This window comes from Podarcis tiliguerta (genome assembly GCF_965153285.1).
Source record: "Podarcis tiliguerta genome assembly, chromosome: 10".
NCBI lineage: Eukaryota > Metazoa > Chordata > Lepidosauria > Squamata > Lacertidae > Podarcis > Podarcis tiliguerta.
In genome coordinates, this window is record NC_139543.1 from 38,650,128 (window position 1) to 38,675,978 (window position 25,851).

General features: G+C 42.7%; 2 long non-coding RNA genes across 3 annotated transcripts in view; both read right to left on the reverse strand.

The window, feature by feature from the left end:
- Nucleotides 1-25,851, reverse strand: part of LOC310658757 — a 110,500-nt gene that overhangs the window by 64,170 nt on the left and 20,479 nt on the right. The gene's annotated exons all lie outside the window — the stretch shown is intronic.
- Nucleotides 22,990-25,096, reverse strand: LOC310658769. Its single transcript, XR_014502489.1, has 2 exons — nt 24,613-25,096; nt 22,990-23,069 (listed from the first exon to the last, which is right to left on the reverse strand). It is a non-coding gene; the product is annotated as an uncharacterized lncRNA (long non-coding RNA).

A 25,851-nucleotide genomic window follows, 5' to 3' on the forward strand; every position in this document is an offset into this window, starting at 1 on the left:
TATATGTCATTACTGGATTGAAAGCAGCAGCAGCAGTGATTACGAATACTTTTTGCTGGATGGATTTCTGTTTTGGATGTGGGACAAATAAGTGAACACAGGCCATTTCTGCTGCCATTTCCATCTGAATTCTCAGACATCCCTAGTGACTACTAATGCCACACCACCCACAAAAACACATATGCAGCCATTCCGTTTGCACACATGCATCCCACACTGTCTCTGTACTGATGTGTCTCATCGTAAAGCACTTTCATCACAATAAATGTCACCTCCAGCTGCTTTCCCTAGCCATCCCTTGATACCCATTCACCCTCCCACTCCTCAGTCTCTTTCCTCACATCTCACTCCAAAGTCTTAAAAGATGGAGAGGATCAATGTGGGGAAAAAGAGAAATAGAGAAATTAGGCAGATCTGTGGAGATGGAATATGACAGAACTTGAAGTAATTATCTCTTCTCCTGTCTTACACCAAAAAATGAGCATTATATTAGGCCAAATATAGACCATGGACCCCTAGTTTTTAAGAAGCTAATTGTCTAATAGATTCTATATTCAATTTTTCTCTTGTCTCATTAAAACTAAATAATGGATAGAGATTTTCCCCCTTCTATCTTTTCCCAATTAATTGCATTTGCTGCATCCACTCTCCCGCGTCCTTCTCCTGATATTGACAATACAGCTAATAGCCCTCATTTTTAGCAGTGGCAATTTGGACATTCCTAGGCATCCTCATATAGTAATAGTTACCTAGGAGGAAATTAAGGGATGCTCTTAGCATACTGAGCAATAGCATCTACAGTTCTGTATGAGAAGTTCAAAGGAGTGATTAAAGTGGAAAACTGCAACACAGACCTCAAGTAGGGAGATTTTCTCATGCCAGTTCATAATTCTGCCCATGAAAATGTTGCCCATCAGACATTTATTTAGTTTGGGAAATATCATTTGGCAGCGCTTAACCAGTTTTAAACTAGAGCAACGACTAATCGCCACAAGTATAGCTAAAACAATATCAGCACAGTAAAATAATACAAGTGTAAAAGCAGACAGCAAAAACACACTTAAAAGAATAGCAGCAGTACCAATATAAATAACAAAAGCCATCTGGAATATAAAAGCAAGTTTTCAAGGTCCATTTAAAAGCCATTAGTGTAGGAACTATGCAATACATGCAAATCTAGGGTTTCATGTGCATGGGGCCACCACTGAAAAGGCCTTGTGTCTTGGGCCGGCCAATCAAATTTTTCCTTGTGGCAAGTCTACGAGCAGGGTCACAGAGGCTGAGCTTGGGTCCCAGGCAGGCTCACATTGGTGCAAGTTGTGCAGATTTTCACTGTTTGAAATATGTCAACCCTAGAATAGTGCTTTTTAAAAATAAAAAAACCAACCATAATCAATCATCAACTGGAGTTTTTTTAAACTGCAAGTAATAATAAAAATAAGAGAAGAAATTGGCCTTTTCTGTTGTAACACCAGCCTCACAGAATACATTCCCAAAAGAGAATTGGGAAGCTCTATATGTTGGATGTTTCAAATGTCTCCTAAAAACTCATTTTGTTTAACCTGGTCGATGATGTCTCCAGATGTGAAGGAGATAAAGAATTACACAACTTTAGAAGACATCTGAAGGCAGCCCTATATCGGGAGGTTTTTAATGCTTGATGCTTTTATTATGCTTTTAGATATGCTGTAAGCTTCCCAGAGTGGCTGGGGAAACCCAGCTAGATGGGTGGGGTATAAAGAATAAAATGATGATGATGATGATGATGATGATGATGTTTGAGAATGTTATCCTGTTCAGTTGCTGACTTCCAGTTTTAAACGGCGGAATTTCAGCAATGTATTTCATAGAATCATAGGGCAGTAGAGCTGGAAGGGTCACAAAGGTCATCTAGTCCAACCCCCTGCAATGCCTTTCTGCCCAACATGGAGCTCAAGCCCATGGCCCCGAGATTGAGAGTCCATGCATTCTGATCATTTGCACTCACTGTCTTTAAATTTTTGAAAATTGCTTTGGGATTTTTGCCAAAATGTTAAATTGGTTTATACATTTTCTAAATAACTGATACTCAGATTAAACTACAAACAACAGTTCAGGATAGTGTGCACATGCTAATGAGGTACACTACACAAAGCTACCCCGTGTAGGAGTTAAGTGGGTTCCTCAGGCAGGTGAGCCAAGCCTCACTTCTTTCCTTCACTCCAGATCACTTCAGACAAAATTCTAATATTTGCGGCAAATTAAACTTAGCTCTTGCCTCTGGACTATTGACTAAACCAGAGGACTTCTGACTTTACAATCAATGCAGATGATCTATAACCAACCGGTAAGCCTGAGTTCTCCAAGAGAATATTGTGGAAACTCAGCTGTTCCCCCATTTGCTGAAAACTTTGTCCCAGTTGCAAGTACTATTTCCTTCTGGTTTTGTCTTACAAAATTTCACAAATACTTAAATATGGAACACATTATCATGCTTGGTGGGAATGCAATTTTTAAAATATATTTTGAACCACAGTCTTCAATATTATCTCCAAAATTGTTAAACAACCTCTCTCGCCGAACCCAGACTTAGCCCTGTTTTCAATAAACTCAGATTCCAACCCTAATATCCAGTGTAAAGATTTAATTCTTATTGGTAGCTACACATCTAATGGTAGTGTATCACTGGAAAGCCAAGGTGGAGCTACCTCTCGTTACTTGGTTCAATCGTATTTGGGATATACGTAGTTAGTTCGGAGTGACTAACTGAACTTGGAAGAGCTGCAAATTATAAAGGAAATTACCTTTGATGAAACCTGGTCTCCCTTTTTTTCATATGTAAGGAGGGGGGAAAATAAAGCTCTCCTACCAGCCTCACAAACCTTTCTGTATAGAACCTATATAGGCTGCCAATGTTTTAAGACCATGTAAAATGATGCCATAAACAAAACATTATAATCTTTACTTTGCTGTGACTGTATTGTATAATAAAATATTTTTTAAAATACAGAAATGTACAGAAATATTTATATTGTTCATGAACTATCACAGTGAACCTTTTTGCTTTGATAGGCCCTGTCACACATTTACTAGTTTTAAAACCCTGAACCAATGTTTTTAAAGAAGGGCTTTCACATAACGTGATAGTCAAAATACATATATCTCAAAAATGTACTTGTGAACTGGAAGTGATAACGCCGATGATAACTAACCCTGAGCTCACCCATTTCCTAATAATTAGCAGCTCTTATCTGACAGACACCATTTCCTACACATACTTTTTGCTCCATGATAAGAAGTAAAATGTTTGCTTAAGGCAGAGCTATTTCTGTTCATTGTAACATGCACATCGCCACTAGAAGTACACAGAAGGAGAACAAAATGGTAGCAAGTTGGAAATCTGAAAAAGCAAAAACACTAGATTTTGTTCACACTTAGAGGTGGTGTGTCTGGTACCTTCATTGTACAGATCCTGAACAACATTGAAGACATAACTCTTCACCCTGACTTTTGACACTTGAGGTGCATGTTTTTAGGAGACCACCTTATGTTTGTGACTAAGTTGTTTTAAACTGTTTTTAATGTTGTGTTTTAATGTTGTAACCCACCCTGAGAGCATAAAGCGTGGGTAGTTATTATTATGATTATTAATGATAATAATTTGTTCTGCTCCATCTGGAACCTTATTATGTATTTTATAATTGTGATGGTTTTATTCAGGGACCTTCTGGTGAAGATTGGGTAAGAGATCGTATAAAGAAATAAGCAAACAGTAACCAAATCTCAAAATAACAAAAATGGCGGAAGCATGTATGCCTTGATCTATAGGCTGAATTTGGATGTTGGGCACAAGGTGAATCAATGATACCAGCCTCTTTTTCTTAGAAGATCACCTTATATATACACCATGGAGGGGTAGCAGGACCATGCCTGTAGGACCCTCCCCTGACATCATATTCCCTGCCTGCCACCTCAGCCCTTCTGTGGTCCACACAATCAGCTCAACATCTGAAATGGACATCTGACAGCTGTGTTGTGGAGGGTTGCGTGGTTTTTTTAATAAAAAAATCAATCCTCTTGTCAGACTGAGAATATCCCCTCACTCACCAGTTTAGGATATTCCACCATTCTTCAGCAGAGTTTCTTTTCTTTCAGCAAAGTAAGTGGCTCATGTAAATGTCAAACAAAGCTTTAATAATAAAGAAAACTAACACGATAACATACTATCTGACAGAAACTAAGACAACATCATGAGGCAAGAATGACAGTTGGCCTCTCTAACTGAACTTTAACTGAACACCCAAAGGGAGGGGCAGATTCCGGAGCACAACACAAAAGCCCCACCCACCAGATGACAGACATTCTACTATTCATATTAGCCCCCCAGTGTTTTTCTAACAAGCTGTAAGTGTGCTGTGCAGGTGCCCCTTTTCAGGCATAACACCAAGCCCACAGATGTTCTCTGGGCTGGCACTCAGCTAGCCCCGGAGTCCACTTGCAGCTACGCCTGCCTCTCTGCCCTTCAAAGGATGATCCTGGAACCTAGACTCATACTATCCAGTGCCAGAAGTATCAGCAGATCAGCCAAAGGGCTGCTCCTGTGGCTGAGCAAGATTTGGTATAATGCACTTGGATTGCCAAACTAATAATAACCATGTTTTAAAAACCCTGCCCTGATTTGGGAAGTCTTTAAAGCGTGCTTTAGTAACTCTCCAAGAGAAATTAGCAGATCATTTATTCAGCTTGGTTGCCCCATGAAAAGCCCTTGGAAATCTGGACCGATACAAAGGCCTAGAGTTTCCGAGAATGGCAGCACACAGCATCTTTCTGAAGGACTTTTCCCATATTCCTTCTGGAACTTTCCCTGCCCAAGCAGCCTTGCCATGAGCAATCGTGCAAGGCCATTCATTTCAGTGAAGCTTTGTATGAATTGTGCTCACAGTGTGTGTGTATTAACGTCAAAACACTTTGTGGCTGTCAGGGAAAGATTAGACTTCTTGACCACATGCCTACATTATGATTAATTCATCGTTTTAATTATAGACCCTTTTTGTAGATAAAAGCGCCACTGAGTGACAGAATTACAGTGACAATGACAGGGGCAAATCTCTTTTCTAATTTAAATGGATGACGCAAGCACCCCATTGAGCTCCTACATATGGTCCCCTCTTGTTCTACGCGTGCCAAAATCACATTCTCAGCAAGGACTATAAAACATGTGGGGGCAAACAAGAGAAAGCTCCAGCTATTCAATTAAGCATGAGCAGATATTCACAGAGGGGTTTAAAAAATGGACCAAATTGGCAGCCAGTTTCAAGAAAATGAAGAAAGTAAGCTTCCCCACTGGCCAGGCTCATACAACCAGCCCTGATGGCAATTTCCAATAAAGCCTGACTATATATGGCAAGTGAATCGTGAGCCAAAGCAGCTTTCTTGATTCATAAACTCCCACTGCCACTCACAGGAGCTACTCTGTGTTCGTCCATGAACTCTCACCTCTGTCATTATAAGCATGTGAGAGCACTGAAATGTCCAAGAGAGAGCCCGTAAAAGTAATGGGATTCATGCAGATGAGCATTAATGTTTACAGAAACCACTTGGATATAGCAAGGACCAGCATCCTTTGTGAGACTAGGACAAGGGAAACTGGGTATTTAAGTAGGATCCTACTCTCGGTCACTTGGGCTAGATAGGCTGCTCATCTTCCACCTTGTGCCCCCTCCAATTAAGGCTGTTGCCCTAAGAGTCACCCTGTAGAAGCCAGGAAGAAATTATTGCATGTTTTGCAAAATTGGGTAGGTGGGGGTTATCTGGCTTCGGTTGACTCACTCATCTGCCACACCTTGGCAGGTAGGCCAGTGATCAAGCAGGAGCCATTTAGACAGTATAAGAGTCTGGGAGGTAACAACTTTGCCAAATGGCAGACTAGAAGTTAAGACAGCTCCCAAGGCAGTCACCCGCCTTAGGTACTGGTGGGGTGGTTGCTGGGGCAACAGTGCCTGGGCAGGTGCTCTTTTGGGGGGCATTCAGCTGGCATTCAGCTCATCCTGGAATTGAGCAGGCTTGCCATGAAAGAGACAGCTTACTGTTGAGGTGGGCCCTGAGGTCCATCGGCAGGACAGCCTCACCAGGCCTTGGGACACAGAGACTGTTGGGTTCTCCTTGATCACTGGCCTATGCTAACTGTGAATCGATCTTAAATGGCATTGGGTCCCATTTAAATCCACTCATGCATCCCCCTCTTTATTGCCATTCACAATTAAATGACCACACAGACAGAACAGGCAGAGGAAATTGTGGTATTCCAGCTCAGACTATTTGTTCATCCAGCCCAGTGTTGTCTACTCTTATGAACAATGGTTCTCCTGCTATCCAGTCCTTTTAACGGGAGATTCCAGAGACTGAAACTGGGACTTCCTGCCTGCAAAGCATGAGACTCCTGCCACTCTTTCCCAGACAACTGGCATACTTTTGGAGAGTGCTGAGATTGGGTGGGAAAAATCCATGCTCATGTCTCTGACAATGTGCTTGTCTAATTCTCACACACAGTGTTACCAGAGCAGCATGGGATCACTCCAGGGGGAAAGTATCTCCCATCTTGGAGCTTGGGGATGAGCCTCTTGGGGATGGGCAGGGTAAACTTTAAAAGAACAGGAGATGGTAGCTGTAGTAGAATCTCACTTATCACCCAACCTCCTGGCCTAACTTGATGACAAACCTTCATTATCAAAAACTGATTGACACAGCATCAGCCAGCCAGATAGGTTATACATTGGCCGGCGGGAATGGAGGGGACAACCACCCTTTCAGAGCCAAGTAGTGCAGCATAGCAAATAGCCATCGTGTACAGTGCCAGCTATATCCCCAAGAAGTGAAACACTATTTAATTTTAGTGCACAGATAAAGGCTTTCATGCCTGACTGAACTTTCATACTATCTGCATAAAGGAGAGCCTGGGGAGTATGAAACGACTAATGGCTAACTTTATCCTCAGAAGCCTCTTGGGGAATTTGCTGGGAAGATAGTGATGTGTTGGTCAAGTTAATGTACTCCAGGAATCAGGGTAGGGAGGGAGAGGCCCTCTTTCTTTCTAATGAGATGGGGAGAAAAAACAGCCTCGAAACTGTGTTTGCTCGGTTATCAGCAGATGCAGGAGAAAATAACACTGCCAGAGAGGTGTGTTTGATTTAATGCTTTCATTGCTTGCGAAAAGAGAAAATCACACTGAAATCAACCACCAAAGCAAGGTGAATAACAAGCGATTGTTAGTGTGCATAAATACCTTTAAAATCTCAGCTTCAGAGGAGTAGAAAGAAGAATAAATATGTGAGAAGTATTCATCCCACCCACCCTGTACTCTGGGGTAAGTCTCTGGGGAATTTGAGCTTTATGAACTAGCATAAAATAGAAGGCAATCAGAGCATTTAAAAAAGATCATATTCGTTCATTCTTGGAGATTAGAATTGCACGGTTAAACCATTATTTGTATAGACAAGGTATAAATACAAATTACCTTCACACCACTTTCATTAGCTCGCATGTCCATTATTATGTTTACCTGTTATTTACTGTATTATTTTTTAAAAAAGAGCACTAAAAGCATATTTTAATTACAGCACAATCCTAAAAATGTCTGCCCAGAAGTACCTTTCATTGAGTTGCAGAGGACTTAAGCTCACGTGAGCGTATATAGGATTGCAGTCTTTAAAACATACTATACTTACTTTGAAACACACGCATTTACTTTTTCTTCTTCCCTATCTCCTGTTCCATTTCACATTTCAGTTCATTTAATGTACATAAGCAATTTGACATTTTGGATCCAGCAAGAATTCTGAGGGTGGCTTACAGGAAAAGATTAGAAATCCATGAACGGTAGAACCAATAAAATAAAAAAGTAACAACCAGAACAGCAAAGAAAGTACCAGCATAAAACAAACAACCTAAAAGACCTGGGAAAATAAGTAGATCTCTGCTTGCTGAAGAAAAGATATTGGCCATGGTGTTGGGCAAGCTTCACTGGAGAGTAAAAATTTCCAAGGACTACTGAAGAAGCCCTTTTTCTGGACACCACAAGTTGCACCTTTGATAGCAGTGAGACCAAGGGATGGGTCTCTGACAATGACCTCGGTACCCAGGCAGGTGGTCTGGTCTCTATGGCAGGGATGGGAACCTCAGCAGGGTGTCTGGTGCCTGGCCCTCAGAACGGTCCCTTGGCATACTGCTGTAAAAACATACCAGCAAAAGACTCTGAAATTGAACACAGTGCAGTTATCCTCTGAATCTGCCGTTTTAGAATGCAAGTGAGGAATCACATTTGAATGTCTCCATTCCATGTAAAATAAATAAAAAATTAAAAATCCCTACGCTTGCAGCATTAGCACATCAGAGTCTTTTATCACCTCCTCCCTGACAGGCTAGATTACCTGCAGGAGGGTTTGATGAGATGGTATATTTAACCACACAATCATCCTCCATCTGCATTCTGAGCTGGGGCAATGCTGTAATATATATTACAGTGGTACCTTGGTTTACGAACTTAATCTGTTGCAGAAGTCTGTTCTTAAAGCAAAGCGTTCTTAACCCAAGGCGTACTTTCCCATACCAGTGGGGGACTCAATTTACAAATGGAACACACTCAACAGGAAGCAAAACATGTTCTTATTCCAAGGCAAAGTTCACAAACCAAAACACCTACTTCTGGGATTGCAGCTTTCTTAATCCAAGTTGTTCATAAGCTAAACTGTTCTTAAACCAAGGTACCACTGTATATATATATTGAAAGTTGAAAGTCGCTCAGACTGAGCCGGATAAATCCATCCCTACAGACAGGCCTCAGTTGTATGATGCTACTGTTATTCCTTTTTAAACAGTTGCATTCTTGGGACAGAACCGACACAACCCACAGTCTCAGGAGCAGCTGTAGATTAACTACTTGCCCACATGTTCTCAATCTGTGTGTGTGCATGCACACACGTACGCACGCACGCACATTGACCTACTGTCCTTTATAGGCACCCAGTACTGGATTTCAGAGACCTTAAAAAGAAGGAACAGAAAAAAGAAGGCATTACGTGGTCAGTATTAAAGGCTCACTTAATGGTTAATGGTCAACCATTAATAGAAATTCCTTTTTATTTTTATCTGAGCCTCTTTTCTGTTAGACTTTCAAATTGCCTGTTGTAGAGGCTTTAGGAGCCAAGCCAAAGCAAACAAACAAATTAGACCTCCCCTCCCATCCACACTGCGAATCAGAGAATCGGGTCAGGGTGAAGGTAAATATATGATATTTGTAAATATGAGCTGGCTAGCATTACAGGGTGGTATTTTGCCCAGGGCATTCTGACCTGCAATCACAGGCTGAACCCAGTTTGTCTTAAGCAAAGTCCAACCGTCTGGCATTTTCTCCCTGCTAAATAAACACTCTTAGTGTTCCCATTTCACACTTCAAATAACACACACACACACACACACACACACACACGGCTATCATGAAATGTGAGATAAATGGTTCTCTCATTAGCGCAACCCCAGTGCAAAGGACAACTGTGTTGCAATTAAGAGATGAAAAGAGCTTGGCAGTTTTCCTTCCAGGGATACGGTGCCACAGTGTGTTGGGCAAAGTACACAACAGGAAAGCAGAGTTCAAAGAGTTTGTTTCCCTCATTATGTTCCTTTACTTAACTCTTGATATCAGCCTCAATGAAAATATACATCTTGTGCCAGGGGAGCAATGAATGGACTCACTGCTGGCAAATTCAGTAGAAAGACAACACAGAAGAAGAGAAGTTATCTTGCTGTGTGAGGAAAGGTCACGCAAGCCATGCTTTCAAGGACTGGCCTGCGTTGTCAGCTTCCCCCTGAGATGAGGAGAAGAGGACACTTTCTGTCAAGGGGCAAAATAGGGCTGGTTCCTGATCTCAAACGAAGTGATCAACTGTGCTGTGGTATTTCAACCCACCCACTACCCACATCTGGTTCCATCCTGCTTCCATTAAATAAAAATAAAAATCAGAGTTAGACTAAAAGTGTGGTGGGTGTCAGATAGAACTCAATTACCGTGAACGTGGTGAAATGAAAGTGGACCTCACTCAGTGGAAGAGCAAATGCTTTGCAGCAAGAGATGCCTGCATCAGTCCCCAGAACCTCCACTTAAAAGGATCTTGGGTGATGGAAAAGGCCTTGGACAATCAGAGCAGATAGCACTGGACTAGATCTGTCGCACTGGGCATGAGGTGTATCTCACTTCTCTGAGTATGTTTCTCCCTGCTAAGCATACCTGAAGAACTGAACGAGACCAAGACAGGAAGCATTTAAACCTGCCATTGGTATGCACCCTTTAAGATACATGAGTTTGGGGCTTGGCTCTGAAGGCCAACAAATCTGACATTTGCCATATAGTTTGACAGAGGTCTTTCATTAAGGGCTTAGCCACACCTCCTCTTGTTCCACTGCTTTCCACTGGGGAAAACTAGGTGCTCAGTTGGAGCAAATGGCATTTCAGGTTTTCCGTGGATTTACATTTGCTCCAATTTAGAGCTAAAGAGTGGCTTTAACCTGGGAATATTTATTTATTTATTTATTTATTTATTTGTTCGTTCGTTCGTTCGTTCGTTCGTTCGTTCATACCCCATCCAGGAGCAGAGCAAGGGAGAAACCACTGATATCTCTGCTTTCTAAGCATGGGACAAGAAGAAGAAGTGTGGATGAGCCCTAATAGTCAGCTTTGAGGGCAAGTTTGACCTGGACTATGGTGTGAAGAGAGGCAGCTATTCACCTGCTATTTACAATGGGGGGGAAGTTCCCACTGTGCTTATCAAAACAAAAACAGATGCTGGCGAATGTGTTGAATTTGGTTTTTCTTCATTTTCCATTTTAAGTTCAGTTCTTCATATTTCTGCATCGGTTTCCAATTTTTTAAAAAGAGAAGTCATCGTGAAAATTCATCAGCCGTTTAGTGCAAATCTCTTCTAAGCAATTTTCCCTATGAAAACATGAAGACTACGCAAGTCTGTGCATTTTTGTACACATTACTAGGCTGGAGAACTGCACTGCAAAATTCAATGAAGGGTAATTTTTGAGGAACGACTGTGTTTTGGTTTGTGTCTTGTTTTGCAAAGCATGAATTAAGTAAGTTTGCCTTTGACTATGAACCGAATTGAATTTCTCCACCATCCCTAGTTGGAGGGCAGCATCTCTGGTCCTCGGTGGAGCATATGAAAGTACTAGGAATCCTCAAAGATTTTGCCTAGCTCTTATTTTTAAGTGACTAACCCAATTCACACTTTGCAGAATGCTACACGGTAATTCTTTAAATTTTTTTGCACTTCTTGAAATTTTGTAGTACAGCTAAAAAAAAAAATGTAACAAATGTCCTCTACAGATGAATTATTTGAGTAACAATGCATGCAATTCTGCATTTTGTGAATAATACGTTCAGGAGACTATAGTAGGTCAGATCATTGGTTCACTTTGCCCAGTACTGCCTATGACAAACACTGATTCTCCAAGGTCATAGGCAGAGGCTTTTCCCAGTCCTGCTACCTGATACCCTTTTAACCGAAGATGCCAGAGATTGATCATGGGCCCTGCTGCATGCTCTGTCACTGAGCTGTGACACTCCACACTGAGGCACCACTTGACCCATAGTGCTGTCTCTCAGCTGATCCCTATCTGAGAGTTTCTGCATATGGTTTTGGTTTCATATTATGGACTCTCAGTAAGTTTCATCACTCCACAACCCCCGTTGTGCTGGTCCATTCAAATTACTCTGAGACATAACGTTCAGTGTGTCTTCCAAGTTACAGGACACTTAAATAGTCTGAATCATTGCTATTAACCTTACTGTCCCACCATTTAGTTTACAGCATGTGATAATAAGATGATTTGGCAAAAGGATGCGTTAGCTGGAAAGGTCAAACATGACAGAATCTTTAAGGCATGCATGTGCTTAAGCATCTATAAATAAAGAAAGAAAGGAAACTCATTTAATTTTTGATGGCTATGAAAAAGGAAAAAGAAAGACCATTTTGCAAGGGGTTATGACAAGGATATATGAATGTATCTCAGTATTGTCGGTATCTTGAGGATATTGCTATATAGGTCTTTGCAGGAGTGCCCTGCTCCTACCGGGTTTCGAGCTCCCAGGGAAGTGTGCTAGGATATGCCTGTGCCCTTGATGGTCGATATATATATATATATATATATAAAAATTATCCCCCCCCCCCCAATCTGGCTGGGTGGCTCCCAACAGAATATTAAACAGAATAAAGCTTCAAACATTAAAAACTTCCCTAAACAGGGCTGCCTTCAGATAGTTGTTTATTTCAGATAGTTGTTTATTTCTTTGACCTCTGGTGGGAGGGTGTTCCACAGGGCGGGCACCACCACCGAGAAGGCCCTCTGCCTGGTTCCCTGTAACCTCAATTCTAGCAGTGACAGAACCGCCAGAAGGCCCTCAAAGCTGGACCTCAGTGTCCAGGCTGAATGATGGGGTGGAGACACTCCTTCAGGTATACTGGGCAGAGGCCCTTTAGGGCTTTAAAGGTCAGCACCAACACTTTGAATTGTGCTCGGAAACGTACTGGGAGCTAACGTAGGTCTTTCAGGACCAGTAGTATGTGGTCTCAGGGGTCACTCCCAGTCACCAGCCTAGCTGCCGCATTCTGGATTAGGTGCAGTTTCTGGGTCACCTTCAAAGGTAGTCCCACGTAGAATGAGTTGCAGTAGCCCAAGCGGGAGATAACTAGAGCATGAACCACTCTGGCAAGACAGTCCACGGGCAGGTAAGGTCTCAGCCTGCGTACCAGATAGAGCTGGTAGACAGCTGCCCTGGACACAGAATTGACCTGCACCTCCATGGACAGTTGTGAGTCCAAAATGACTCCCAGGCTGCACATCTGGTCCTTCAGGGCCACAGTTACCCCATTCAGGACCAGGAAGTCCCCAATACCCACCCGTCCTCTGTCCCCACAAAACAGTACTTCTGTCTTGTCAGGATTCAACCTGTTAGCCACCATCCACCCTCCAACTGCCTCCAGGCACTCACATAGGACCTTCACCACCTTCACTGGTTCTGATTTAAAAGAGAGGTAGAGCTGGGTATCATCCACATACAGTGGTATCTCAGGTTAAGAACTTAATTCATTCTGGAGGTCCATTCTTAACCTGAAACTGTTCTTAACCTGAGATACCACTTTAGCTAATGGGGCCTCCCACTGCCGCCGTGCCGCTGCCGCCCGATTTCTGTTCTCATCCTGAAGCAAAGTTCTTAACCCGAGGCACTATTTCTGGGTTAGCGGAGTCTGTAACCTGAAATGTCTGTAACCTGAAGCTCTGTGACTTGAGGTACCACTGTACTGATGAACACTGCCTTGTTATGCAGCCACTGGCCACCAGGAGTGGCTCACCCAAAGGATTTGGGGCTGCAGTAATAACCTCCTAGCACTGATGTTTCTGCTGCATACTAAGTGTGGGAGGACACGGCAGCAGGAAGATTGGGACTGCCCACACAAACTGGCAGAAGTGGTGGGTTGGCTTTCTGCAGGTACACCCACACAGCCCCAACCTCACCACTACCTGACCACCTCCTGGAAAGTGGCAGTCGCTGAAGCTCACACACACACACACACACACACACACACAAGGCAAGCCACTCCTTTACACTCTTACAGTGTGGGGGAGACAGAAACTGCTGAGGAATGAGTCTTCTGAATCAGAAGAGTCTGGCCTGGTAGGATGATGGAGACTTCTTGTACAGGTCATCCTTCAAGCTTAAAAATGGGGTCAAACATGACTGGTACCTTTAAAGCTGTAGTGGCTTCCTGTTAGTGGTGCTAATGAACTAGTATTTAGAATTTGACCAATAAACTCCTGTTCTTTTCATGGGGTTTAGAAAGCTGATAAACTGCAGGATCTTTACTCACAACCCACCAATAATCACTATGGCACTCTGAATTCTGCTCAGGCATTATTCCATTAAGGACATAATAAGATTCCTGTTGAATCAAGACCAGAGGTCCATCTAGTCCAGTGTCCTGTTCCCAACAGTAGCTGTGAAGCAAACAGGCTGCTATTGATAAAAACTATACATCTTGCATGTTTGGTTGGTTGGTTTGGGGGCTATGAGGTTAACTTATTAAACCTGACCGGCCTGGGAATCAAAGTGGGTGGTGCAGATGGCACACAGGCAATGTCTGCTGTTGAAAAAAGACCCTACAGCTTGTTTGAATTCAGGGATTGGAAGTCATGTAGCCAGAGAGGAAGTCATATAAAAGGATGTCACATAGAGGAGGGAGAAAGGTTGTTTTCTGCTGCTCCAGAGAAGCAGACACGGAGCAATGGATCCAAACTACAAGAAAGAAGATTCCACCTAAACATTAGGAAGAACTTCCTGACAGTAAGAGCTGTTCGACAGTGGAATTTGCTGCCAAGGAGTGTGGTGGAGTCTCCTTCTTTGGAGGTCTTTAAGCAGAGGCTTGACAACCATATGTCAGGAGTGCTCTGATGGTGTTTCCTGCTTGGCAGGGGGTTGGACTCGATGGCCCTTGTGGTCTCTTCCAACTCTATGATTCTATGATTCTAGAGTGTATGAGGGAACGAGATTAAAGGATGGGCAGGGTCAAGGTGTGAGCTCAAGACATGAAAGAAACACAGGCTAGGTTGGAGAGTGTAAGATATGGCAAGTTTGATGTAAATCATTAGCTATAGGGGCTCTATAGGGGACCCCTTTGTGTGTCAAGTGGCTAGTATATTGAAATAATACCAACAATAATAATATTGATAATAACAAACATGTAGCAATTTCCGTGCAGAGATATGTGAGAACGTGTAAGAAACTATGTCCAAACCTGATGGAAATTATCCTGTCTATGAAATCTAGATGGTTGTTTAATACACTGCCTTTGATGCTCACAGAAGGGCTGGCAATCTAGCAATCTAGCAATCCCACTCCCAGAAAGGCAGGGAGTGATTTTCTCCCAGAAAGGCAGGGAGTGTTTCCTCTTCAGTCTCCTGCTTGACCTACTGTCACTCAAACCCTTCAGAACAGATTTAGCTGGGCACAGGAATAAAGAAAAGGGGAGGATCTATTTTGATCCAACCCCGTAATTATCAATCATCAGCAATACTCTCATAATCATAAGGAATTATTTTGTGAATGTTTAATGATATGGGCTGATTTTTATAGAAGTTTTTGAAATAATACCCACTGCTTGCATATAAAATGTCACCCTTTGCTCTTTTAAGCGGTGCTGTGGGTTAAACCACAGAGCCTAGGGCTTGCTGATCAGAAGGTCAGCAGTTCAAATCCCCGCGACGGGGTGAGCTCCCATTGCTCGGTCCCTGCTCCTGCCAACCTAGCAGTTTGAAAGCATGTCAAAGTGAAAGTAGATAAATAAGTACTGCTCTGGCAGGAAGGTAAACAGCGTTTCTGTGCGTTGCTCTGGTTTGCCAGAAGCGGCTTAGTCATGCTGGCCACATGACCGGAAGCTGTACACAGGCTCTCTTGGCCAGTAAAGCGAGATGAGCACCACAACCCCAGAGTCGTCCATGACTGGACCTAATGGTCAGGGGTCCCTTTACCTTTACCTTTTACCACATAGAAATCTGGGTTTTACTGGATTTTTTATATATTGAAGGGCAGATCTTCACCTTTCATTTATACTCTTATTTGCTTCTGAAGCATTTCCTCATAAAATAGCTCACTAGCTACCACACTATTTCAACCCAGGGCATACCTAAAGCTACCCAAACATCCTGTTTTTCCTGCAACTGTTGCTGCTTTAAGAGGACATGTGGTATCTCCCCACAGATTTCCTGATCCTCATTCCGCCCTGGTTAGTTTACACTGATGTTATGAACAGCTATAGCTAAACAGTAATTTGAGTTTACATTATCAGACCCAGCAAACTGAATATTTTTCTTTCTTCCCAATAATATAAACAGCAGAGTGGAAAAAATCCAAATTGTTAACTCGGCTATTTGTAATGAATTTCGAAAACAGGCAGTTCAAGAATTTCATTGCTAGGGGTCCTTTGGCCTCCTAATTGAATGTATTAAGAAACACCATGCACACACACAAACACACACACACACACTTCTTCTTCTTCCTCTGATTTCCTTTAACTGAAATAGATGTGCTACTTCCACCCTCTGATTCCCCCATTCATTTCTGGAATCCAATTATGCCTTCTTTCAGGCTTCTGTTTGCTAGCCTATGTAGGTCAAGCTCCTTTTACTCCGTCTTGTCGAACAGGGTCACCATTTCTCTTATCACTCTAGGGGATCTTTCTCTCCACATATTGCAGTTTGGTCGCGCCATTCTAGGACACAGGTGACTAAGGGTGAGTCACATGAACAAAAATTGGAGCTTGCGGAGAAATATGGTTCAACGCATATTAGAGCTGCCACAAGGAAAATAATAATAATTCTCTGATTGCTCTTTCACAGGGCCAGATCCATTTTTATCGCCTAATGCGGTGAGTAACATTTTCCATCCACATTGTGGGCAGCAAAATCAATCAAGCCACACAATTGAGCAATCAGATTTGAGCAGCAAGCTGTTATGGGCATTACATGTGCCTTCGAGGCAAGGGCCAGGCTTTACTTCAGTCATGCGAATCAAGTGCAAATATGGGTGCTCCAGATGAGTCTTTGGTAGTGCCTTATACAGTGCTATTAACTGCCTCTCTTTATGGGGCATGCCTCCTCTTAACAGATATTAGATTCTTAATTTGCCTCAAAAAAATTCTGAAGTCTTATCACAATGAAGGTTCTCAGCTGTCTTGTAGATAAAGCTGGGAAACATCAAAGACACACATAAGCAGGAAAACCTCAAAATGGCACTAGGCATTTTAATTTTCTTGAACTTATAAAACAGAAAAATACCAATCTGTTCATACCACTCAGGGTGAGCGCCTAGATGGGTTGGGGAGTGTGGGGCAAAAGATATTAAGTTACTCAAAGGCCAGAGTGAAAGTCCATTGGCACAAAGTGGAGCCCTCTTTGTGTGAAAGACAGAAGGAGCATGAGTAGGCTGTGCTAAGTGTAAAACGAGCTAAAGGTTGTTGGTTGTTTAATCTGGTTTGAATGTATTGTGCTTGGTTCTACCTAGGTATTTGGTCACACTGGAAATTTTAGTGCTTGTCATTGTCATTTTGCATGCTTGCCTTATGGCAGAATTGTTAGGTTTGCTGTTTATCGGACCTGCTGAAATGATTATTGCGTGTGTGTGTGTGTGTGTATTCCTTGTTTATTTTTATTACTTTGCTCCCTACTCTAGGATTGGAGAAAAAAATCAAGGAAGAGTGGACTGTAAATACTGTAAATAAAACAAACTCAATGCCCCCTCCCACTGTGCTTGACCAATTTTGAAAACAGGTACTTTCAATAAATTGTTGTTGTTGTTGTTGTTGTTGTTGTTGTTGTTGAAAAATTATACAAAATTCTGCAAAATACCAGTTATCAAACAGGTACTTATATACTGCATGATGTGCAGTGACTGGCTACTAAGTTAGCTGGAATCCTAATCTCCTGATGTAGCAGGACATGGTGGAGGGGAAGGCCACCATTTTGTGCTCTTCATTGACTCCATTGGCATTGTTTCAATTTGCACCACTTCTCCTGCTGTCTTAACACACTGTCTTCAGGGGCAGGACCACCCTCTGAATGATTTCAGCTAAACTCTGTTGCTCCCCCAACTCTAGGCCTCTGTGTTCAGTGGTGTACTACTGCATAACATTGTTGCACTGCTAATGCTTCAGTGGCATAAATCCTGTGTGCCAGCATAATATTTTGGTTTTGTGGCATAAGGGATTTAATAGCAACCCTATCATAAATTGAGGATAGGGTTATCCTGTTAAGATACTGAAGGAGGTGGAAGATACTTCACAATGTAATAAAATAAGCTACCGGCCAGTTTTTAAAGGAAAGACTACCTTGGCTATGTTTTCATTCTCATATAAGGTAACATGCCTGAATCAAAGCAGTTTCAAGAAATAAAATGTGCACCCTCAATTCTTATCCCTCCGTGATCTAAATTCTCTCCCAGTAGTTAAACCAAAACAAGCTTGCAGCTTTATTCATTGTAGATTTTCAAGAGAAAATATTTTGTGAACCCTCAAGTACTTAAAAAAAAAAAATAGAGCTCTAAGGGAGTACTGCTATCTGCTCTTGCAAGTTTAAAAGGCATGCTATACTTCTTCCCTTGAATAACAATTGGTTTTGTGTTTTTAAAAAGTCTTTACTGCCTGGCAGGACAGGCATTATCCAGTTTAATTCTGGCTAGAACCAGCCAGAACTGTTGAAAGAACAGGAATGAAGGGCAGCTCTACTGGAATCAAGTTTCCTTCATTTTGACATGTAAACACACCTTCACCTGGAGAATGATGGAACAGTGAGTGCAAACAGAAAGGCTAGCTAGTTAAGCAAGCCAAATAAGAGTTTTGCTTTCCTTCCTTTCCATATACACACACACACAACAAAGCTATTAGCAATACCAAATGGATAGAAACAGGACCATGGTGCAGCAGTTTCTTCCTCACACCAAAGCTATGGGCGTTGGCTGGAAAAAAGCATTCTGCAAATGCTCAAGAAAGCTTTGCACCAGGGCAGAGGGAGCAGAAATTCAGGTTTCAGGACCTTTCAAAAACATCTGAAATATAGTTCCACATCCCATGCTACCTAATGAAGCACTAGTTTCTTCTTCTGTTGTTCAAGACAACAAACTAGCAACGGGAGGGCCCCCCCAGGGCCAAATCTGGCCTCCTGAGGAATGTCAGCTGATTCCTTAGTTGCCAAGCCAGTGTCAAGGGGTGTATGTGGAAGAACTGGGGGCAGGGCTAATGGGAGGGACTGGCATGCTTCTTGGGAGGACTGGGACTCACCACATGATACCCAGTCCTTAAACTGGCCCTTCCTCAAACTTGTTGCTGGCCAAGGTGACACAACAGGAGCAGAGAGCCATTTTCAGACTAAGAAAACCACCATTCAGGAGTCTCCTGCCAGCGGTTGGTCAGGCCAGAGGCAAAAGTGAACAAATAAATGAACCTTTGCCCAGTAGGCTATTTTCTACACAGACACATACACCCCTCCATCTAGGCAACCAAGACCCATTATTAGAGTTGAAAGGTAAGGTAAAGGTAAAGGTACCCCTGCCCGTACGGGCCAGTCTTGCCAGACTCTAGGGTTGTGCGCTCATCTCACTCTAGAGGCCGGGGGCCAGCGCTGTCCGGAGACACTTCCGGGTCACGTGGCCAGCGTGACAAGCTGCATCTGGCGAGCCAGCACAGCACACGGAATGCCGTTTACCTTCCCGCCAGTAAGCGGTCCCTATTTATCTACTTGCACCCGGGGGTGCTTTCGAACTGCTAGGTTGGCAGGCGCTGGGACCGAACAACGGGAGCGCACCCCGCCGTGGGGATTCGAACCGCCGACCATGCAATCAGCAAGTCCTAGGCGCTGAGGTTTTACCCACAGCGCCATCCGCGTCCCAGAGTTGAAAGGTACAGTCAGGCAAAAACACTCAAGGATAGTACAAAGTGAGGCTGCTGAGGGGTGTGGCCTTGAGAGAATCCCAAGGGCCATGGAGGCCACATTTTGCTCCTCAGCCTGGGGTGTTCCATCCCTGATGCACTAGCAGTGGCAAGCTATGTTCAGCGTGTTATTCCTCCCTGGCTTGGAACGATCAATTCACCTATCCATTTTAATTGATATTCATATATGCCTGCGGAGAAAATGCAACCAGGAGCTGGGAAATCGACCTTTGTCCAGGAAGAGCTCTGTACACCAGGACATAAATATGCTGTTCCTCATCACACATTCCACAACCGGGGCTCAGCTCAGCTTAAGCTCTTATACTTAAGACCTGTTGAGGCGCTTGTTGAAAGGCACAAGGAGCCGCCAGTTGAAGCCGCTCATCTCTCCTGGTGTTGCTGGGAAAAGAGGATAGCACAGAATAGGACTGCATCCCGTGTTCATGAGGAGAGCTTACTAAACTGTGAAGATTTCCAACCAACTTGGAGCCAGGTGCTAGGAAAAGGAAAGGACTCCACTGGACACTCACATAATCGACTGCATTGTTCCTTTATTGCATTCATCTAGCCTGGAGGACTCAATAAATGTTTTCCTCTGCTCCCCATGCAGGCATTTATAACAGGGCATATACAACAGCCTTTCAGTCTGAATTGGTGCAACTTCTTCAGCTGGCTGTTTTTAGTTTCTGTCTCTGTTTTTCCAACCTTCAGATTGTTACTTCCCTTTTAAAGGACTTTATAATAAATCAGTAGAAAAGAAAAGAAAATCCCTGTGGGAGTAAGAGACTGTATTTTCCTACCAACCCCCCCACCCCGGTTTAAAACTCCCCACCTGCCACTTGACCAGCGAAAAGCTTGGATTCATCTCTGTCCTTCGTTGCAGATTATGCGAAACTATTTAAATCTTGAGTGACAGTATTTACTAAAGCAGCTGTTGGGCTCTGCCACCAGTGTTGGGAGAAGAGGGGAGAAGATGCTTAGAGACAAGTTAATGGAAATATATATATATATATATATATATTCTTTGGTAAAACCAGCTGCTACATTTCGTCCAGGTAGGAACAAACAAAATAACAGTGCAGAAATAACATTGCCACAAATAAGGGGGTTGTTTTTAGAAACCGTCCGTCCCCCCTGCCGCCTTTTTGTTTGCTACTGTTTCTAGACTACAACGGCCTAGTTGCTTTCATTATCGTCACAGATGCAAACCGATGTAGGAGAAAGCCTCCCTCCCTCGCTGTCTCTCTCTCTCATTAATTTGTCCATGTCATTCATTTTAATACATTTCAGAGCAGGAGATTAAACTAGAGCAGCACTCTTGTTTTCAGTTAATCAAATATTTAACCATTTTGCTTTTTTGGACTGAAGTTGTACGGCTGACAATTACTGGCACCCAGAGTGGGCCTGAAAAATTCATGTTTTTGTTTTGAGTTGTAAAGAACCCGATAGTGTATTCGCATATGCCCTAGAGGCGATTGCCTCCTACTAGGCTTGAAACCTACCCAAGCCAACTATCCGGATTTACTTAGGATATGACCTCTTTACTTAGCCCCTGCCCTGTGCCTAGTAAAGTATTGCTTCTGTTTTGCCATTTTAATTTTTGCTGCTGTTGATGTCCATCTGAGCAAAGTAGGATTCTTCAAGTTTCAGTTCCCTCTCCAGTTTCCTGAAAGTCCTGTATCTGAAAGGGTGGTGATGGTGGCAGTGACTCTAGATTCTAGTGCCCATATACAGAAATGCTAAGGATGTGGATTCGTACAGGGAGTGAATTGGTATTGAAAGGGAAAGTCCAGTGGCAGCAGGACAAGTGCTTGACACTAGTCCTCCATCTCTGCCCGCCCCCCGCTCCAAGGAACAAAGGCATTTCTTCATTCCACACTGTTATATTCTCCTTAATCTCCCACCCTACTGCTGATAGCGGATGCTTATAAGATGGAGGAGTGGGAAGACAAGAGGAATTGGAGCAGTTGCCCAATGCACTAGACAGGATATGGGGACAGTGGAGAGAGACTTTCCAAGGACCCACACAAACCTGGAGCTAGCCCTGTGAATGAGCATAATTTTCGTTACTCCCATTCATACCATTCAGGGCCTTTCCCATTCTGCGGTGGTTGTGGCATCAGCAGAGCTGATTCCAGCAGCCACTCCTTTTGGTCCACCATTTTATTTTCCTCAGAATTGCACATATTTTGCATTGTTCTGAGGCATTCCAGGAAAGAAATCGTTAAGAGTTGCTATTTCACCCCCTCTTTTCCTGTCAAAAACAAGTTCTAGAGCAAAAGAAAGGGGGAAATTGATGAGTGTAAGCAAGAACAAATGAAACGGCAACAAAGGATTAATGCAAAGGAGTGCTCTGACTTTCATTTGTGAAACGGTGGTGGATATGCAGCCTGTCAGCCACCACACACACTGTCAGATTAACCTGAGGCCTAAGCACTAACCTCTATCCAGCCTAATATTGCTCTCGAAGAACAGAATTTTGATTTTTATAACACTGATGTAGAAAGCCCATCAAGATGCACAATCTCGCAGAAAATTCTGATAGGAGTTAATACCACAATAGCCTATCTCTCCCCATCCAAGAGGTGTCAAACTGTTTCCCCAATGTACATGATTGACTTGTGACTGACCATAACTATCTGTCAGCCAAGGCCCACCTACGTCCTTAAAAGTTGGCTGTTGCCATTTTGTTCCTCAGAGTGCCTCAACTGGACTACCTATGCTGCTACATTACACGTGAGGAGACCAGAAGCTTGTTTGTAAGGAACTACAATAGGATAGATACACCTTAGCAAAAATATTCTCTTTCTTTTTATACAGTGTTCCGGAGGTCCGTTCTTAACCTGAAACTGTTCTTAACTTGAGGTACTACTTTAGATAATGGGGCCTCCCGCTGCTGCCACCACACAATTTCTGTTCTCATCCTGAAGCAAAGTTCTTAACCCGAGGTACTATTTCTGGGTTAGCGGAGTCTGTAACCTGAAGTGTATGTAACCTGAGGTACTACTATAGTACCATTCTGCTTTTACCTATGTCAGCCTGTCAGTTTTATGCTTAATAAGCTTCTTCTAAAACTCAGAGGGTTATTCCAACCCCTCACATGCCTAGGCCCTTCTTTCATGCCACGTGTGTTTATATGAGCAGGGTCTTAGGGAGATAAACAAGCTACTTTGGTTATCAGGAAGGGACAGGAATGCTGGATGTTATCGCCCTTATAAGTATTTGCATTGCATCTCCTGAAAGCACCTGAGGGGGTGTGGGGGCAGTGACCAGAGAGCCTCAGGCATGACTGGCCTACCCAGACTGGCAATTGTGGATGGAAGGGAACAAAAGGTCTTTACCTTCTCCCATTACAGTACAGGGTGAACCTGGCAAAACAGAAAGCTTTCACTTGCTGAATGTCTACTCCTGCTGCAATTTTTATGGCCATCAAAGGAATACCAGACAATAAAAGCAGCTACTGTGTGTGTGTGTGTCCCCAAAGTCAACGTTATCCAATCAGGTCACTGATCTAATCCTCCCCCAAACTCATGGCGCATCCTGATCACATGCACAAATCTGGAACGGAACACAGAAAATCACTGTAAATAGCACTCTCATTTATCCAGTCTTGTTTTTCCACATAATTCTTGTATTCCTCGGGCCATCTGGATAATCTAAATTAATGATGCCGTATTGCATGCACTCACTGCTGCTGCTGCAATCATTTCCTCCGCTGACAGTAGTGTAAAAGGAGAGATCTGGCATTTCACATGATTTCAAAGAAACGCTGCGCATTTTGAGGGGGGTTAAGTGTGGCCGTTTCAGAATTCTCCACCAAAGTCATAGTCTCCAGAACAAAGGACTTGCTGCAAGCAACAAAGGCACCAGCAAATATGAACCTTAATGCAACATGAATTAATCATCCCTCTAAATCTTTTATTTAATAAGGTAAAAATTATGTGGTTAATTTTTAACTACCAAGAGGATTTCAGTCATTCAAGCAGCTATATTTACCATTTACCTGATTAAATTATGAATATGCAGCTCAAGCTTGTTGGATTCTGGAATGCTAAGTGGGCCAGGGCCTGGCTCTACAAAAACTGGAGGGGAGGACTGAAATCTGTGGCTTCCTATCTGGGCTGGGTTTCTGTTTATCTATACTAGTTGCTGAGTTGCTTCCAGTTAAATATTAAATTAATCACATACACACACACAGGCCCAATTCTCCTCTTTCCCTTTGCAAACTCTGGTATTGAATATTCTGCAGACATACACTGAATGTCTAAATACTTTCCAAATACAATCTGAATATACAATAGCTTCATTCCATACACACTTCATTCCATACCATTTTGCTTTCAAGAAATATTGTGAGCATTTCCTTTATTCTAAATGTCCCCCTTTCCTGTTTGCCACCACAATGTGTTCTACCCTGAGGAACTGTTTGGGGGTAGGAGGGAAGCACAGCCTTGCTTCTTCTGAAGGTAAAGATCCTTCTCCCATTGCTCCTTTTCTCCAGCAGAACTACTAGTAGCAGTGCATTAAAAAAAATAAATGTTTACGGGTACTCTCATTTTCCTACTCATGTTGAAATACTGCCCTTCAATGAGGCCAAACTTAGATTCACAAAATGTTTAGGGGTATATGTACCCCTGCGTCCTTCCAGAAAAAAGCACTGACTTGTAGTATTATCTACCAACATTTTGATCGTATTGACTGGAGTTATCAGGGTTCCTGGAGTCTTTAGACACTACCGGTGCTAGTAGATTTTACAAGATCACATTCCAAGAGACTGGCTAGGTTGTTAATCCATGAGGCATGCTATGTGACGGAAATAGGGCAGATTAATCTCACCTCCCAGTGGTCTATCAGAATGTTTTCTAGTCAATGTTGTCAAGAACAAACAAACAAAAAAAGCAGACACCTATTAGACTTTTCCTGTTGCCCAGCAAGGAATAAGTTTTGCTACACTTCTCTACTGTTAGCACCTCGTACAATTCTGAAATAGGTATGAAATGTGCAGCTTGGAGTATTAACAGAAGAAGTGACAGATAGCTTCTACCTGCTGTGTCTTGGGAAGAGCAATAACAACACATATTTGAGTTTCCTGTTTTCTTACCATTAAAATATCAAAGTCCTTCTGTAACTTTGATCCTACTGACACGCAGCCTTAGTGATGAAAGGGAGAGCACAGAGTGGGATGTGTTGCGATAGTTTTGCTTCTTTCTTAATTCCTTCATCTCCATCTCTCTGCCCCCCCCTTCCTTTTCTGAACTGCTTGTTGCTTCAATGCATGTCAAGTTCAGGGAGAGTTCAGGCTCATCACTTGCATAGAAAATGATTGAAAACCTTCGGATTCTGTTTCATGGGGATGGTGCCCGGGCACTGTCAGGTAAGAATTGATATTTAATACTTGTGCCAGTCAGTGTGGAGCTTATACAAAGTACAGCTGAGCATTGCATATTTCAAAAGCTCAATCTTATTTTGGCAACCTAGAAAACCAAAAGGAGGGAGACAGAACGTTTTAAAAAGGTATTGGAGGTTATAACGTTCAAAAGATGCTCTACCTTTGCCATGATATTGCTCACAAAATTCAGATCACCCTTTCAGGTCAGGGTGTTTTGTTTCCCCAAACAATGGAGTTGATACTTGTATAGTTATATCAATGTCATCACAGACAATAGACCAGAATATGCAGAGCAAAACCAAATAATAAATGCTAATCAAGGAACAGCTTTTCAAAGTGTTATTGGAAACTGATTTTTATTATTATTAAAAAAGGGGGTGTTTAAAAGTGTATATTTAAAAAATAATAAACAAAATTACAGTTCCCATATAGCAAGAAGTTTTTCAAAGGAAGCAGTCCCAGCCAGGGGGGGAAACAGATTCAAGCTACAAATTGCATCCCTGGAAGTATCAACAAACTATTCCATATGCAAGAAATGTAAGCATAACCTTTCTGCCTACATCAGTGGCAGGAAAAGTCCCGAGCTCTTATCATGTTTGGCATGTCCAGGAAACAGAGAGAGAGAGCATCTTGATAGGCAATTCTTCCCTACTTTCAATATAGCAGGACTGAGGCTGGATGCCAAAGCCTACATACTCATTTTGGAGTAGGGTAAAAATGGCTGGAAGAAGGGATGCCACATGAAACCATTCAATATCTAACCAGTACCTCTGGTATATATAACCAAGATTACGGTTGAAGTCCTCAAAGTACTGCAAGACCAACACAATGCCTTACATGCAGTGCAATGGGCGGAAGCCTATGTGAAAGGGCTGGGATAGCAGTGGGGCAGTAGACTCCCTCCAGGAAGTGGTTTTGGCCACAAGCACTGTGGTGGACTGTCAAGAGAGC